General features: G+C 50.2%; 1 long non-coding RNA gene across 1 annotated transcript in view; it reads right to left on the reverse strand.

The window, feature by feature from the left end:
- Positions 1-1,592: 1,592 nt before the first annotated feature.
- Positions 1,593-14,644, reverse strand: part of LOC139042528 (uncharacterized) — a 49,649-nt gene continuing 36,597 nt past the window's right edge. Inside the window, exons 2-3 of the long non-coding RNA XR_011499328.1 lie at positions 9,685-11,110; positions 1,593-9,283 (exon numbers count right to left, since the gene is read on the reverse strand). This is a non-coding gene — a long non-coding RNA (uncharacterized lncRNA). The remainder of the gene's footprint in view (positions 9,284-9,684; positions 11,111-14,644) is intronic.

Raw genomic sequence — 14,644 nt, forward strand, 5'->3', positions numbered from 1 at the left:
TCATAAGACATTCATTGAACCAAGACTTTTTGACAATGGTTACACCCAAAGAAAGTTAAACTATCCAAGAAGACTAAGTCAGTTGAATGGTGTTTATTCTTTCTTGAAATAAAGGGCGGGGTGGAGGAAGCAGGAGGGTAGGAGTACCATGTCAAGACAGGGCGTGAGGAGCTTTTTGATGAGGGACGGCCCAATGGGGCATGGTAAGTAGAAGAGGTCCTGGCTCCAGTGTCCAGGCAGCAAAGTGCCATTAATATTTTGGTATGGCCTCAATAGACTGAACCAAATTTGACATTGCCTATCAAAATCTAAAATGCGCAGACCTTTTGACCCTGGAACTCCACTTCTAGGAATTGTCCGATAGATCCTGTAGATATTGCTGCACAAAGGCAGAGACAGCTGTGTGAGGGCGTTCACTGCAGTGTTGTTTATAAGAAGCAAAAGACTGGACGCAAATGTCCATCAGAGCTGGTAAAAGAATTACCATACACCAGAGGATGGCCTGCCGTGCTGCAGCGCAGAAGACCGAGATGGTCCTTCACGTGCTGAGGGATGCATGGTGTGAAGGGAGCAAGGCGCAGAACCAGGATAGTGTGCTCTCGTTGGCTTTTTGAGAGAAGGAAGAGAGGGAGGGAGAGAAGGGAGAGACACATGCTTCTGTGTGCACAGAAAACTCCTGAAGGTCACTTCAGGAAAGGGGTAGGGGCATGGGAAGGAGGGACACAGTTTTGCATTATCGGAATGTTTTTGCTGTGTCTTATTTTTTTCAATTGAAAAAGATGTCCCCACCGCATTAAGCTGCAGCTGTGCTGTGTCTCTCAGCGAAACCGTGAAAGAGGGAAACTGCCTCTTACCCCTCAGCTTTGGGGCCCACACGAAGTCCCCACCTGAGCCGCTGCTGCCTGATTGTACTGCACAGACCGTGATGCACAGGGAGAAGGGCATCTTCTCGGCCCAGTACACACGTGGACACATATAGAGACAGAGGTACCTACAATCACGACCAGAGTTTGATTTCATAAAACAATACAGTGTACATGATAATGCCCCCTGCATTTTGGTATGTTCTCATTTCTTTCTTAAATTCTGGCTACCTTGCACTAAGTTGATTTCATGATCCTCTAATGAGCAAATCTGAAATATACTGCTACAGACTTTAGATTTTCTGACCCGCCCCTATCCCATTGTGGCCTCCCTAGGCTGTCACCCAGTCCCTCAGGTCCCTGCCATCAGGGGCTTGCTGAGTGACTCGCATCTCTTCCCACAAATTTGCATTTTATAGACCTTTTGAAGGGTAGCCTCAAGCCAAAGGGATGACTAATGCTGGGAATTTTAGACACCCTGTGGCCAATAGGAAGGCCCTTTGGTGCCTCTCCAGAAACGCCCTAGGTGGCTCTTGAGTGCCCCTTTGGACAAGGGCAAGGCCCTTGCTTAGGAACCAAGAGACACTGCTGCTCAGCTGGGGGCTCACCCCAGTCAACTGCCAAGTTTTGAGACCCTTTTTCAAAGTTTCACTTGACTAGAGTTTCCAATTCATTGGATTTGGGTTGGGTTTCAAATTGACTCTCATTTCTCATCCTAATTCAAGGAAAATGATATGGCAGAAATCGAGGCCTCTGAAGAAGACGCAAGTTCTGGCAGCGTTGGAAGCAACGGCCTTCCTCCACCCTCCACCCATCCTCCTCTTCTTGCTACGAAGCCCACATCTGGCCAGTTTTCTGAGTATATGGGTGTGACCTCACCTCACTTTTCTGTTGAAGGCCCTGCCTTCGCCAGGCCTTCAGGATAACTGAGTCACAGGGGTAGAGCACGGTCAGAGAAAGGGCCTCTCCGACTTCTCAGGGATCCTGTCCTTCCTTCATCTCTCTAGGGACTGACTCTGAAATTAGACCAGGTCTCTAACTGATGCTGACAAATGCTACTGCCCCCCTCCCCATGTGAGATACCCAGGGCCTCTGTGAAGAGGAAATTCTGCTTTTCACTTAGCTGTCACTTGGCCCAAACCATTCAAAGGCAACACCTAGTTAATTCACATTCTCCTGCATGCATTCCTCGGAGGTCCCTCTTTTTCAATTTTGGTAAGTTGGCTTGAAGAAAATAGGTCTGTTTCCCCTTTTTATAGCAGCTTAATTCTGTCCCAAGTTGCCAAAAAAGTGTTTATGGAACTACGCACAGTTCCTCCAGGGAGATTTCCAAATCGACGCAGAGCTCCTGCGAGCCCACACGCACGCGCTGAACTGCACCGCCAGCACACCCGCTCCGGGATGCTGCCCGAAGAGCCAGCCCGGCCCAGAGCCGCTCCGGTTGGGGCATCTTCCAAACTTGCAGTCGGATGGGTTTATCGGGGAGCTGCGGCCTCTAAGCTGTACTTTTCCACTTGCACATGGATAGGAGAACTGGGCCTGGCTCTCCCATTGATAATAGCCACTAAGAGGAAAAGACTTCGCAGATATTAGCTAACAATTGGATGTTTTCATTTTGCTATGATTTTCATCAGTGCACTAAGATACTGCTTCAAACATGTGCATCATCTTTATGGAAAATAATAATTACAGTAAGAATTGCTTTATCTCTGAGGGCCTTTATTGTTGAAGAGGGCAAGATTACTCCAGTTTCACAAAGGACTCATGCTTTTCTGGGTCCTGTGGGATTAATTGGCGATTTCAGTCCAGTCACAATTGGGAAAATTTCCACATCATAAAATCTATTGCTATAATGGACAGTAATTGGCCTCCTTGTTGACAGTCCCAGAAGAGAAAGTTCTGGGCCCCAAGACTTAGTGATTTGCTAAAGAGTTGAGACAATAGGTGGGAAATCATGCTGTTGCAACCCAAGATTTGCTCTCTTCTGGGGATAAGGGAGTATCCGGGGCTGCAGGACTGTCAGTGTCACAGGTAATCCATTCAGAAATAGCAAAAGGCCTTCTAGTGTAACAAGAAACATTAAATAGATTCAGCAAGACCTTAAGCATACTCCAGCATTAATAGTCTTTTAACTTAGGGAAGAAACCACTGAATTTAGTTGGTGGCAAGGCCGATAGAGGGGATAGATGAAAGAGCTAGTTCTCCTGAAGTAAGTGTGTTTGACCGTATTTCAGGAAAACAGGCTAATGGCTCTCTTTCTATGCATTGTGGCTGGCAGGCTATTTGCATGGACCACATTAGTCTTCGGGAGAGGGAGTAGGCTCTGCCACACGGTGAGGTCTGAATTAAAGCTTTCACACTCGGGCAGCACTGAAGGCTGACTCATCTCATTATTAGCTAGTGCCAGCCAATTTCCTACTAAGTGCGGTCTGATGTTGGTGTGAGGCAGCCAGCAGCAAGCTCTTAAGTCATCCCAATATTTTCTGTCAGATTCAGCACCAGCTTTGAGAAAATGTCTTAAATGGATGATTCTTCTAGAAGACCATTACAATAAGACTCAGAAAAGACCAACAACCCCTCAAAAGTCTGTTGGATCTGAAGCATGCAGAAATTACCGCCCCCATATACCATGGACTATCTTATTTCCCCCTTTCAGACCAATATTTATAGTGCAACCATGGTTTCACAGGCCTGAGCATCCAGGGAACAGGGATGAAAAGAACTCATCTCTGGCTCTGAGATCCACCTTGGCGCCGACCCTCCTTCCCACTCCCAGCCCGGCGCAACATGCCTTCTCCTCTGCTCCTGGGGGCTTCCCCTGACTCTGCTCTGGCCGCGCCTCTCCATCTGCCCAGTTGTTCATCTGACCACTTGCATGTGGTCGCCAATGATGGAACCGTTCCCTCGGAGGCCGCAGCTGTGCTTCCACGACAACCACCCGAGGCTGAGCCCTCCTCCTCAAGCAGGGACGCAGATTTTTATTGTGCCCCTAGCTGGGAGATTAGCCCTCAGTTTCTTACAGTCACCTTTTATTCCTTGTTTACCCTCTTTCTACCCAAACTTGAGTCAAGCTCAATGGGAAGGCGCTGGGAGCTGCGCCACACAGTGCCATGCCGGACTCAGTCCTCCCAGCAGCCTGCAGGCTCTGTGACAGCCGCGACCACCTCTGGGTGGGCTTTCTGCATCTGGGGGCTCCATCCTGGGGCTGTCACTGCAGTGGGTGTCAGTTTTCCCTCCCAGGCAAAACCTCCCTAGCCCCCCGCCCCACACACTGATATGAGCCCCTTCTCTGCCCGGCACCCTGAATGCCCACAGGAGCCGCTCCCTTCGCCTTTTGGGAGCATGGTTCTGTTTCTTGTTATGATTCACACAAATGAGCATAGGGTGGAGTCATATCTTCCAAGGACCCGAGTTCCAACCTCCGCAAGGAGGGTGAAAGCCATAAACTGTCAACTTACCTCCACCCATGAAGCACACTACCCTGGGTTTTGTGAATACAATGCTGTCGAGTGATGTTTACAAAGTACAAGTGACATGGTATCTAACAGATTATATGTAAATGCAAGTTTACGGTACTTTCAATTAAGAGAGAGAGGCTGGAGAATGAAATTTAAAAAGGAAACCAACCTGCACATTCCCAGGATGAAAGTGGGGGGCTCCCACTCACAGGTGGGAAACCGCACAGCCATGCCTCTGGTCTCTGGCTTGGCCGGCGTGCCCACGGAATAGGATGGGGTGGAAGCAGGGCCCATGCTATTGAAACCATGTTGTCAATGCCTGGATTGCCCACCCGCTTGATCTGGGAGCACAGGTGGTTCAATTCTCGGAAATTAAATGCAGGCACAAGGAGACCCCACTGAATGTTTTTGTTGGAATCATCCCACTATCCAGGTTGAGGAAACGCGCTCAGGGTTCTGGTTTCCTAAGTAACTTGTGCTCGTCAGTCTCAAGGACCTCGTGCTGTTTCTTCCATGGAACTTGATTAACGAGTTAGACGAAGGACCAGTACACAGTACAGGTGACCAACAGGGTCTGAGCGGGCTCAGACTAGTCAAAGCAATTAAATGTGTGAACGGCACTATTTATGCAGTTGCAGGGCTGTAAAAGAAATGGCCGTGCTAAGCAACAAAAATCCGTCCCTGGAACACCAAGGCAAAGGCCCACTCTTCCTAAAACAAATGGGTGTCCCCTTCACCACAGGAGAAGACATCACCAGCTCAGAACGTTAGCCCAGGTTGGGGTTCTCGCAGGACCTGCTCTCCCGAGGTGGTGAGCAGGGCACCAGCGAGGCCCACTGACAATTGCTGACGCGATTTACTAGGGAGGGAAATTTGGAATTGAACTTCACCGTTGGGATTTACTTGCATTTGAAAGTAATGCAGTTAGTAGTCCATCTTTCAACACTGAATGTATTTTCTCCACTTTTCTATCTTTCTGCTGAATTAAGGGGTTATGTAAGGTGAGGGATTGAAAACATTAGCAGCTGAATATCTTAGTGGATCTGCTTGCCAGACATGGCTGGATGGAAAAACACAGGGGCCAATTTTACATCATTTCTCCCCACTTCACATCAGCCACAAACTGCGAGGTTTTCCTCGTTCAACCGTGGGGGTAATATGGCTTCCTTGCCCTCTGCGTCTCCAAGCCGTTTTGAACAAGGTCTGCTAATTGAATTCAGTTGTTTGCAGTTTTAAACGTTCCGTGTTTTCCACGGAGCAAGAATATATTGAACTCATTTAACCTGTCATCCAAGAAGAATTGGAGCCTGCATTTTTATTACCAACTGACTTGCGTTCACCTTTATCCTAGATTTTTTCTGAAATGTTTACAATGTAATTAAAAACAATCAAGTCAAATTATCTATCTGAATTTGTCCCTTTTGGGGAATATTAAGGAGGAGAAAAGGTGTTACCATTACTTCATTTTGCCCTAGCATTTCTGCCTTCTACACAGAAATATATCAAGTATCTGGTCACCAAGAGCATTCTGTAATGTCACTGGTGATTTAACAATTACAAAATATTGTAATTAAATGTTTGAATGCCCTCTTACATTGTCCCATTACAAATGATTGTGAAACTGGATTGATTTCAGTGGCTTAGAAAGGCCCTGGCTTTTGTGATATTGTTTCCTGTGATACACACCTCCAGGGAAAATTAGGATCTGAATCCTGAAGTCAGAACCAATTAAACCCTTGCATTTCCCCTCAGTCCAGCGTAAGATGAGCACACTTTTCAGGCATGGCGCAAGCAGACTTGTGAGGTCTCTGGGGCTCAGTGCCTCTAGGCTCTGCATGTCTACTGCCAGCTGTGAAAAAGCATTCCCTGGGAATGGTCGCATCTTGGGGAAGGAAAATGATAACGCAGAGAAGCAGGGGCCACCGTGGGCGGTTTGGGGCACAGTGCTTGTTCAGCATCAGGTTAGCTGATGGTAGGGAAGCCCAGCTCCCTGGCACAAGAGCTTGATGCTTTGATGGTCACAAAGAGGTAGGTAGCTAAGAAGTTGCGGAGCAGAAAATGAAACCTCTGTATTAATTGTCAGAAGGGAAAAGGGGCTTCCGACAGAATTTGCCTTTGGGCTGACAGAACTCAGGAGCAAATGCTGAGGTAAGCCGTCAGAGAAGAAATGAGCAGGCAGGGGCCACTGATCAAGCTTCCTTATTCTTAAAGTTAGTTTTAATGATTCCCCAGATAATTTATAGAAACAACGCAAAGGTCTTGCCTTTTCTCCTCTAGGGACTTGAATGTTGTGTAATTTTGCTCCATCTGACTTTTTCCCTGACTTTGCTGTTAAATAAACAAACGACTCCGGAAACCTCCAGGATAATTAAGATCTCGCAAATGAGCTGTCAAAAGAAAACGGCCTCCTCTTCCCGGGAGGACTGCTGCCCACTGTCTGCTTTGGAGGGTTTTTGAACAGCTCTGCCCCGCTGAGCGATAAATGCCAACCCCAAATTTGCTACTCAGAATGTTCTGATTTTTTTTACAAAGGGGATTGTGTTTTGCATTTCTTTCTTGACCTAAAGTACACGGTCTTTGACATGTAATATTGATGCCAGCCTCTTTTATCACTCTTGATTTATAAAGCAGTCAGCAACTAGGTCGATAGCACCAGAAATGAGCCCAAACAGGCCAGGCGATTGTAGTGAAGGAGCCCGCCAGCCCCTCGCCAATGTCTTGACATCCGGGCCCCCCACCTGCTAGGAGATCTGTTTACCAATATCAACTCTACATAACCTGCTCCTTCTCTTTTCTCCTCACATCAATATATGTCCAGGTATTAATAAATCTTTAAGACGAGCCCAAATCCTTCTAGACATTTCCCCAAAGTCCAGCAAAGAGTGGTGTTTTATTTTTACATGTGATTTGAGCAATAATTAGCCAATTCTTTCTCATTAATGCTGTCTCATTATTAGCCAAGCAGAGCACAACAGCACATCCTTTGTATTGACAAAGGGATATTTCGTTTGACGTCATGATCCTTCTTAAGGGAATCACGTTCCAGATGTGCACCAGGACCATCCCAGAGTCAGATGGGAGGTTGCTGCCGGCCTCCTGGCCAGCCTGAGGGTGCTGGACAGGCTGTGCCATCCTCCCCCCATGTCTGAGCTGTGGTGTAAGAATTTTCCAGTGGCGATCAACCCCAGCAATGTGGTCACCTCGTGGTTGGATATCTGAACTGAGACTGCAGTACCACCAATAGCCTGGGGCAGGAGGAGGACAGACCATTGCCCATCAACCAGAAGGGCATGTGTGGGGGATCCGGGAAGAGAAGTCAAGGAAGTACCAGGCTGCCCTAGGTACTTGAGAAGTACTTGGTCTTGCTGATCATGTGTTCCCAGACCACAGCATCTCCAAAGGAGGAAGCAACTCAGGCCTCTCACAGCCTGGAAAGCCAGGCTGCCCCAAGACCCGAGGCTCTTGTTAAGCCAGCCTCTGTCAGCTCCAAACTTGCCACCCACAGGTACCACCAGGCAAAGGCTCTGAGGCCCAAGAGGGACAGCAGAGCAGGTGGGTGAGGGAGAGTTCAGTGGAAGGGACCAGAGAATGTGGAAGAGAAAGAAAAGTGGGTGCAAAAGCCGAGGGTCTCCAGAATTGGAAGAGTTGGGATGGCCTGAAGGAAAAGGCCAGTTTGGAAGGAAGCCAGCACAGGGAGGACAGTTCACAAGCCTGGCAGACACTCAGCCTGAAGGGCTGGTCTAGGCAGCGCCCCGAGGCCCAGAGCACGAGGCCACTGGCCCACGGGGGATAACAAAAGCAGACTCTGCTGGACTCAGCACCACTTTCTAACCCAGGGGGTGCTTGCCCTCAACCAGATTCTCCATCTTGGTGCTTCTGGTAAAAATCCGATCATAACTTCCGAAGCCCAGTCAGATTTACAACAGGAGAAGGCTGGAATCACGGGAATTGAGCTGTTCGTTACACCTGCCCCGCCTCCCTCCCCCAGCCATCACCCAGCAGCCAGCAGGTTTACGCTTAGAAATCCTGAGCTGGGCTGAAATGCACCTTGTCCCGAGACTGTGGAGATAAAACAGGATTTAAAGACAATGCGTTTTCTTCTGGGCAACCTTATCAGGACTGACTGCTCTGGGTTTTCAGCTAAGTGTGAATGTGAAGGGTAATTACCATCGTGTGTTACCTGCGATTACAGGGTTGTATTCCAACTAATGACACCAGAAGAACCAAGCAGTGGTTAATATTTAATCAGTCTCTTGGCTTAACAATTGGATAAATGAGGTGTGTAATTACTCAATTATAAAAGACATTTCGGATAGGAATGGCGCTGTTATGAATCCTGAAGGTGAAACCTGGTGAAAACACACCCCGGGTCATTGCAGGAATATTACCAGAGACCACCCTCCGCAGAGGGTCTCCTGGAGGAAACTGTAAGCACAGATCTCAAAGGCTTTTCCAGGGTGGACTTCCCCTCCTCCTCTGGGGCTCTCAGTCTTGAACATCAGGCCAATATTTTGTTGACGTCACAGATAGCTATCACTGGAGTATTTAAATGGGCCCCAAGAGACGAGCACCAGAGTTTTCTTAATTGCATTCTAAAGGTGAGTCAGGTTTAGTGGCTAAATGTGCTGGTGGAGTTTTGCTTGTTCATTTATTTTTCATTTGGGGAATTGACAATTGACAGAGACTACGCCCAAACCCAGGACAGTGAACACCTATGCCTCCTTCCTGGGGTTGTTTCTACACCCCCCAGTCTGTACCACCGCTCCCCGCCCTGGGAGGCACTTGTCTACCAAGGGAGCAGCCCACATCGTCCCTGCTAGAGGATGCGATTGGCAATCACCGTGTGGTCTAACTGGGTGCTCCGGTTTCTCCTGGTGCTCAGAGCTCTTCAGCGGAACATCCTGCGTGCTCATTGAGGGGCCGCAGCCCCCAATTTACTGAGTGTTCTTCCACTGCAGACACCTGGAAAACACAGTCAAGAGTCCATTAAAAGCACCTGGCACATTTTAGCACCCAAACTAGAGCTGTTATCGACCGGGACGATGGCAGATCTGTGATCTGAAGATGAGTGATGTCTTGGGAATTTATCACGGTCAGAACCATGTCCCTCAAGGGTCATTCATCAGAGCTGCAAAGAAGCCCTTCTCCCACGTGCCATTTGTCCATCATTTGAAGACTCACCTGAATTCACCTGGCCCAGCGATGCGCTGTTAGCAGCTCGGAATGCCCATCCCCATCTCCCCTACCTGGCAGCCCAGCCTCCATCCCTGTCCTCCTGGACTTGGGGCCCCCAGGCTTCACGGCCTTCCTTTCTTTCTGGGCTCAAGGGAAGGATTATTTCAGAAGCCCCTTTCGTGCCTCACCTGTTTAGCAACATCCCTCAGTACCGAGGCCAGCCTGTCAGCACATGCTCCAGCACTGGCAGGAAGCAGAGCCCTCCTCACGCCCGGGCCTTCTCCGAGGGCGACGGATGAGGGGAGAGGAGTCTGGGGACAGGAAGTCTCGGTTCACTTTGCAGTTTGAACGTCACTCTCAGTCGGAGGCCTTCCTCAACTTCTCTAGATAGGGAGTCACCTCCCCTTGCTCTGGGACACTGTTGCTTTTGCGAGGCTGAATGGTCTGGTGGAAGATTATGGGCCCAAGAGCTAGACAGATCCAAGTTTGAAAGCTGGCTCTGCCACTTACCCTGAATGTGAACTGGGGAGCAATTCGCCTTCCGACGCCTCCATCCCCTCAGCCGTAGGGTGGAGGTTCCATCCGAGCGCTGTTGGGGGGAGGGGAGGCCCAGCCCCTGGGCAGGCTCTGTGGAGATGGTGGTTTTCTTCCCCTCATTTGGGTTAGAGTTATTAATTGGTGCCACAGACTATGAGTTCCTTGAAAGTGGAACTAGGGCCAGTTCGTCTTGGGTTTCTGGCTCTTGATGCCTTCAAGCACACAGTAAGTACTCAATGAACACTAGCAATAATTGTCAGCAATTTAGTTTTTCACAGTGACGCCTAGATCTTTCCTGAAAATCAAAGCTTCACGTTGTACCATCTCTTAAAAGCTGAGAGAGGATACCTGACATGATCTCCTACACCTAACAGCTTGGTGAATAAATGAACTGCACTGAAGGCATGATGAAGCCACGCCCCTCTCTCCGTGGCGCCATCGAGGCTGCCCTAGGATGCTCTCTGCAGGCACAGCACATGGGCGGGGGTTACTGATGTCTGCTGTTAAAGCAGATCCTGTGACAACCCGCCTTGGCCCAGGCTCACAGCAGACACATCATAGGCAAGTCCGTCCAGAGCAGGCAGATCATCAAAAGTTCGCAATTAGAACCATCCAGTTCCGAAGGTTTTGGCTTCACAAAGGAAAAGCAGCATCTTAAGCAGAAACTCAGGGGTCTGGCACAGAACATCCCTTAACACATTTGCACTTAAATTGTTGGGGGTGCTAGAGGAAAAGTATTTAAATCTTAATAATCATCACTAACTAGTTGGAAAGAGTAAGCAAGGGAAAACTGCCACTACCTCGGGGAGACTTCAGTTGCTGGTTATCAGCCTGATCATGCGGTCCTTTCTCAAACACAGAAGCAAACGCTCCAGTGGCTTGTGCCGCAGTCAGAGGTCTGGCCAAGGAGGAAGCCCAGCAGAGGACGAGTGCCAATGTCTTTGTGATGGGTCCACGTGGTCCCCTCTCCTCTCATCACATGTGCCCCAGCGCTCAGGCTCCCTGGTCTTTGTCACCAGGCTGCTGTTGAAAGGCAGTTCTCAGCTCAGTCAGTCATGCTGGGATGAAGCAAGGCCCCTGGAAGACAGTTAATCCTTTCCCCATCAAATCCCCAACAACAATCTGGGTTTGTTTAGCTGTTGGGTATGCGTATGTCAGTGCTTTTTCATCAACACTAAGGGAATCACTCACTTTGGCGGTGGCCGGAATGGCCGTGACAACTGGGCGCCCAGTCACTCCTGCTCAGAGGGGATGGCCGCATCGTACCCTTTGTACTAGAGGAAGCCAGTCATTGCTCTGCATGGTCCGCGGGAGCCGCAGAGAAGCACAGCAAACTTGTACGGCACCTACTGTGCGCCGAGCACCAGGCCGGGGTCCTTACCCATATCAGCTCCTGAAACTTCACAGCGTCCCTCTGAGGTCGGCATTTTTATTACGCCCACTTTACACACGAGGGAACTGAGTCACTGAGAGGTTAAGTAACTTGCTGTCAAGTAGTTGTTACTGGATTCAAACCCAAGAGCCTACTGTGGTGCAAACACGCCCGTCACACTCAAGGCTCCCCAACACAAGCACCCGCCCCCCTGAAGCCCCCACCCTCCGGTCTGCAGGCCTTTCCAGAGTCTTGGTGAGCTGCAGGGGCCTGAGAGGCTCTGAGAGCTTCTGTCCCTCTGCTCTTTCCTCCTGAGGCCATCACTCCGCATCCTCAACCACTGTCACCCGACCTGAGGTAGCCCGATGTCACAGACCCCCTGCTCGAGACTGTCCCTCACCTCTGTCCCGGCAGCTGTCCATCCATCCACCTTCCTGCACGTGGGGGCAGCACACTGGCACGTGGAGGAGGAGGAGGAGGAGAGAGGTGGTTTCATTTATAACCCCAAGGGAGGTACAACGAGAGGGACGGCAGGAATGTTTCCTCATTTGTATCATGGACCTTTGTAACGTTCTCTCCCTGCTGATTCTGGAAAATAGACCCCCTGAGCATTTCCGCATGATGCTGAACTTTTCTGAATCATTTTCTACAGTAATATGGGAGGTCTCAGATGAAAGTAGCAGGAGAGAGGAGAGAAAAGGGGTCTCCAGCAGGCATTTTGAAGAGGCACGTTCTCTCCTGTCATCATCCCAGAGCTAAGCCATCCATCCCAGAGATCGCTGGTGACATAATTTAAGAAGTCTAGCAAAGCTGGTATCTCTTCACTCTCTCCCTTTCAATGTCCCCATTTTCTCGTCCACTCCTCCATTCCCACTTCAATGCCACACCATTCTTCCCTTCCCCCATTGCCATCTGGGCACTGACCCTCACCTGGAAACCTGCGCTGGCCATTGTGACGTACAGTTGTTTATCTCAACTCTTCCAAACTGCCTGCTTTGGCATCTTTTAAGGGAGGGGCATCATTTGCCCGTGGCTAAAAATAAAGATGTCTCTTTGCAGCAAGCTTCCTATTGATCAGTGTATTAGTCAGGACAGGTTGCCAGTGATGGAACTTCAACTCAAATTTCCTCAAACCAAAATTAAGGTGGGGGTGGGCCAGGTGTTGGCTCTCCCAACCGAAAAGTTCAAGCAACACCCTCCAGATGCCCAAATGATGTTATCAAGGCTCCATCGCTTGTTCTACCCTTGGCTCTGATGGGTTCATTCTCCAAACAGACTCTGCATGGGGAGGCAGGAAATACGCTGGCAGCCCCAAGCCTGCCCAAGCCTCATATCTCACAGCTGCACAGAAGGAGACACGGCCTCCCAGGTGGCCAGCAAAGGTCCTGGGGAGGACCTGGGGTCCTTGGTCATGGGTTTGGGTCATGAGTCCACTGTGCCCAAGGGTCAGGGTTGGCGTGGTGTGAGTAGAGAGAGCCCCACCCAAAGCAAACAGGAATGCACATACTACAGAGAAATGGCTCCCTCAAGGACAGCGTGCTGGACAGACAAACCAGGTGTCCATTGCAATAACACAGTCTCCTAAGCTTCCTCTGGCCTCCTTGCACCTAGAACAGACTTTCAACAAGAGGATTTCATCTTTCCCAACCAAAGAGCGTGCCAGGGATTCCTGCTGGGGGGGCCTGTGCATCCCCCTGAGTTTGGAGGGCGGGGAAACGAGGCACTGATGTGAGTCTTTCCTGAGGAGTGTGGTCACAGCTGTGGTGTCTCTGACACTCCCAGTGACCTGAGGCTGGAATGACAGGCTCCCCCTGGAGAAAGGGCGGGTGGCGGGGGACTCTGGGAACAGGGGCCAGGCTGAGATGTCTCCACGTCCTAGGCTCATTTCCAGCCTGGCCAAAGTTCATGTGTCAGATCCTTTCCCTTCTGATGGAAATATTTCTTAGGCTTTTTCAAAGGCCACTAGGCCCTTCCCAGCACCCTCACGGGGAGGAGACTTCACGCTCCTGGAGCCTCGCTCGGGGGTGGGGCCCTGAGGAGCTTCAGGGTACTCCTTGAACAGCACGCAGGGTGGAGCTTGAGGGCTGCATAGCCTACACCTTGGGCTTGGAGATGCCGAATCTGAGCAAGTGAGGGCCTATCATGAACCTTGCCCGGAACTGGCCACTTCTCACACTTCCTCTCATCTGAACCTCACAAAGCCCACAGAGGTGGGTGTCGTGGGCACCGCACCCACAGATGAGGGACCGAGGCTCTCGGAGTGGAGGACCCTACCTGAGACCACACGACTGGGGGCGAAGAGACAGATCAGGTCTGGCTGGTTCAGAGCGTGGCTTCCTGCTTGCTGTCTTCTTGCTCCACTGCCTCAGCTGTCCCCTGCAATGAAACCCTCCTCCACATTCGGCCATGCACTTCTCCTGGGACAGACCTCCCTCGGAGTTCATGTCCAGGTCTCAAGGTTTGGCCTCACTTGGAGTGGAATCAAGATTCGCCAGCTCAGAGGAAGGTGGGCCGGGCCCCCGGGTCCACTGGAAGTTTTCTACGTTTCACTTATCTCCCTCCTCTCTATTTGTCAACATACACACATGTAATACACTCACACTCACATGCTCATACATATGTGTGCATTCACACGTGTACACAGACATGCATGTGCACGCACACACACATGCACACACATTCACACAAGTAATACACTCACACTCACATGCTCATACATACGTGTGCATTCACACGTGTACACAGACATGCACGCACACACACACATGCACACACACATGCACACACATTCACACAAGTGCACACATGTATATACACTCACACACTCACACACACACATGGCATTTCTGTCTGACACACAGGAGGCTCTGGGGTGACCCAGGTCTGCATGGCCTCTGTGCACGTCGTGTCTCATCTGTGATCCTCTCTAGCAATTTCCAAGGGGGAAGTGATACCCCAAGCCCTCACGTCCTTAGAGCGAGAAAGGAGTATAGAAATACCGTGTACACTGGAGGGGCGGCATTCGTCCTCGTCACACAGCCAGGTCTAGATCGGGTCTCCTCAATCCCGTCTGCAGCCCTCTTCCTCCGTCCCGCACCACATATCACCCCTCACACCTAAGACTGAAATGTGCAGCGCCTTCCAGTCCTAGGTCCATGGGCACAAAGCAGGCACGGCCGAGCTGCAGATACCAGATCACCGGGGCCTGGAGAGCACCCGGCCTGCTTCCCACCCCACGA

Source organism: Equus asinus, chromosome 29 (genome assembly GCF_041296235.1).
Source record: "Equus asinus isolate D_3611 breed Donkey chromosome 29, EquAss-T2T_v2, whole genome shotgun sequence".
Lineage (NCBI taxonomy): Eukaryota > Metazoa > Chordata > Mammalia > Perissodactyla > Equidae > Equus > Equus asinus.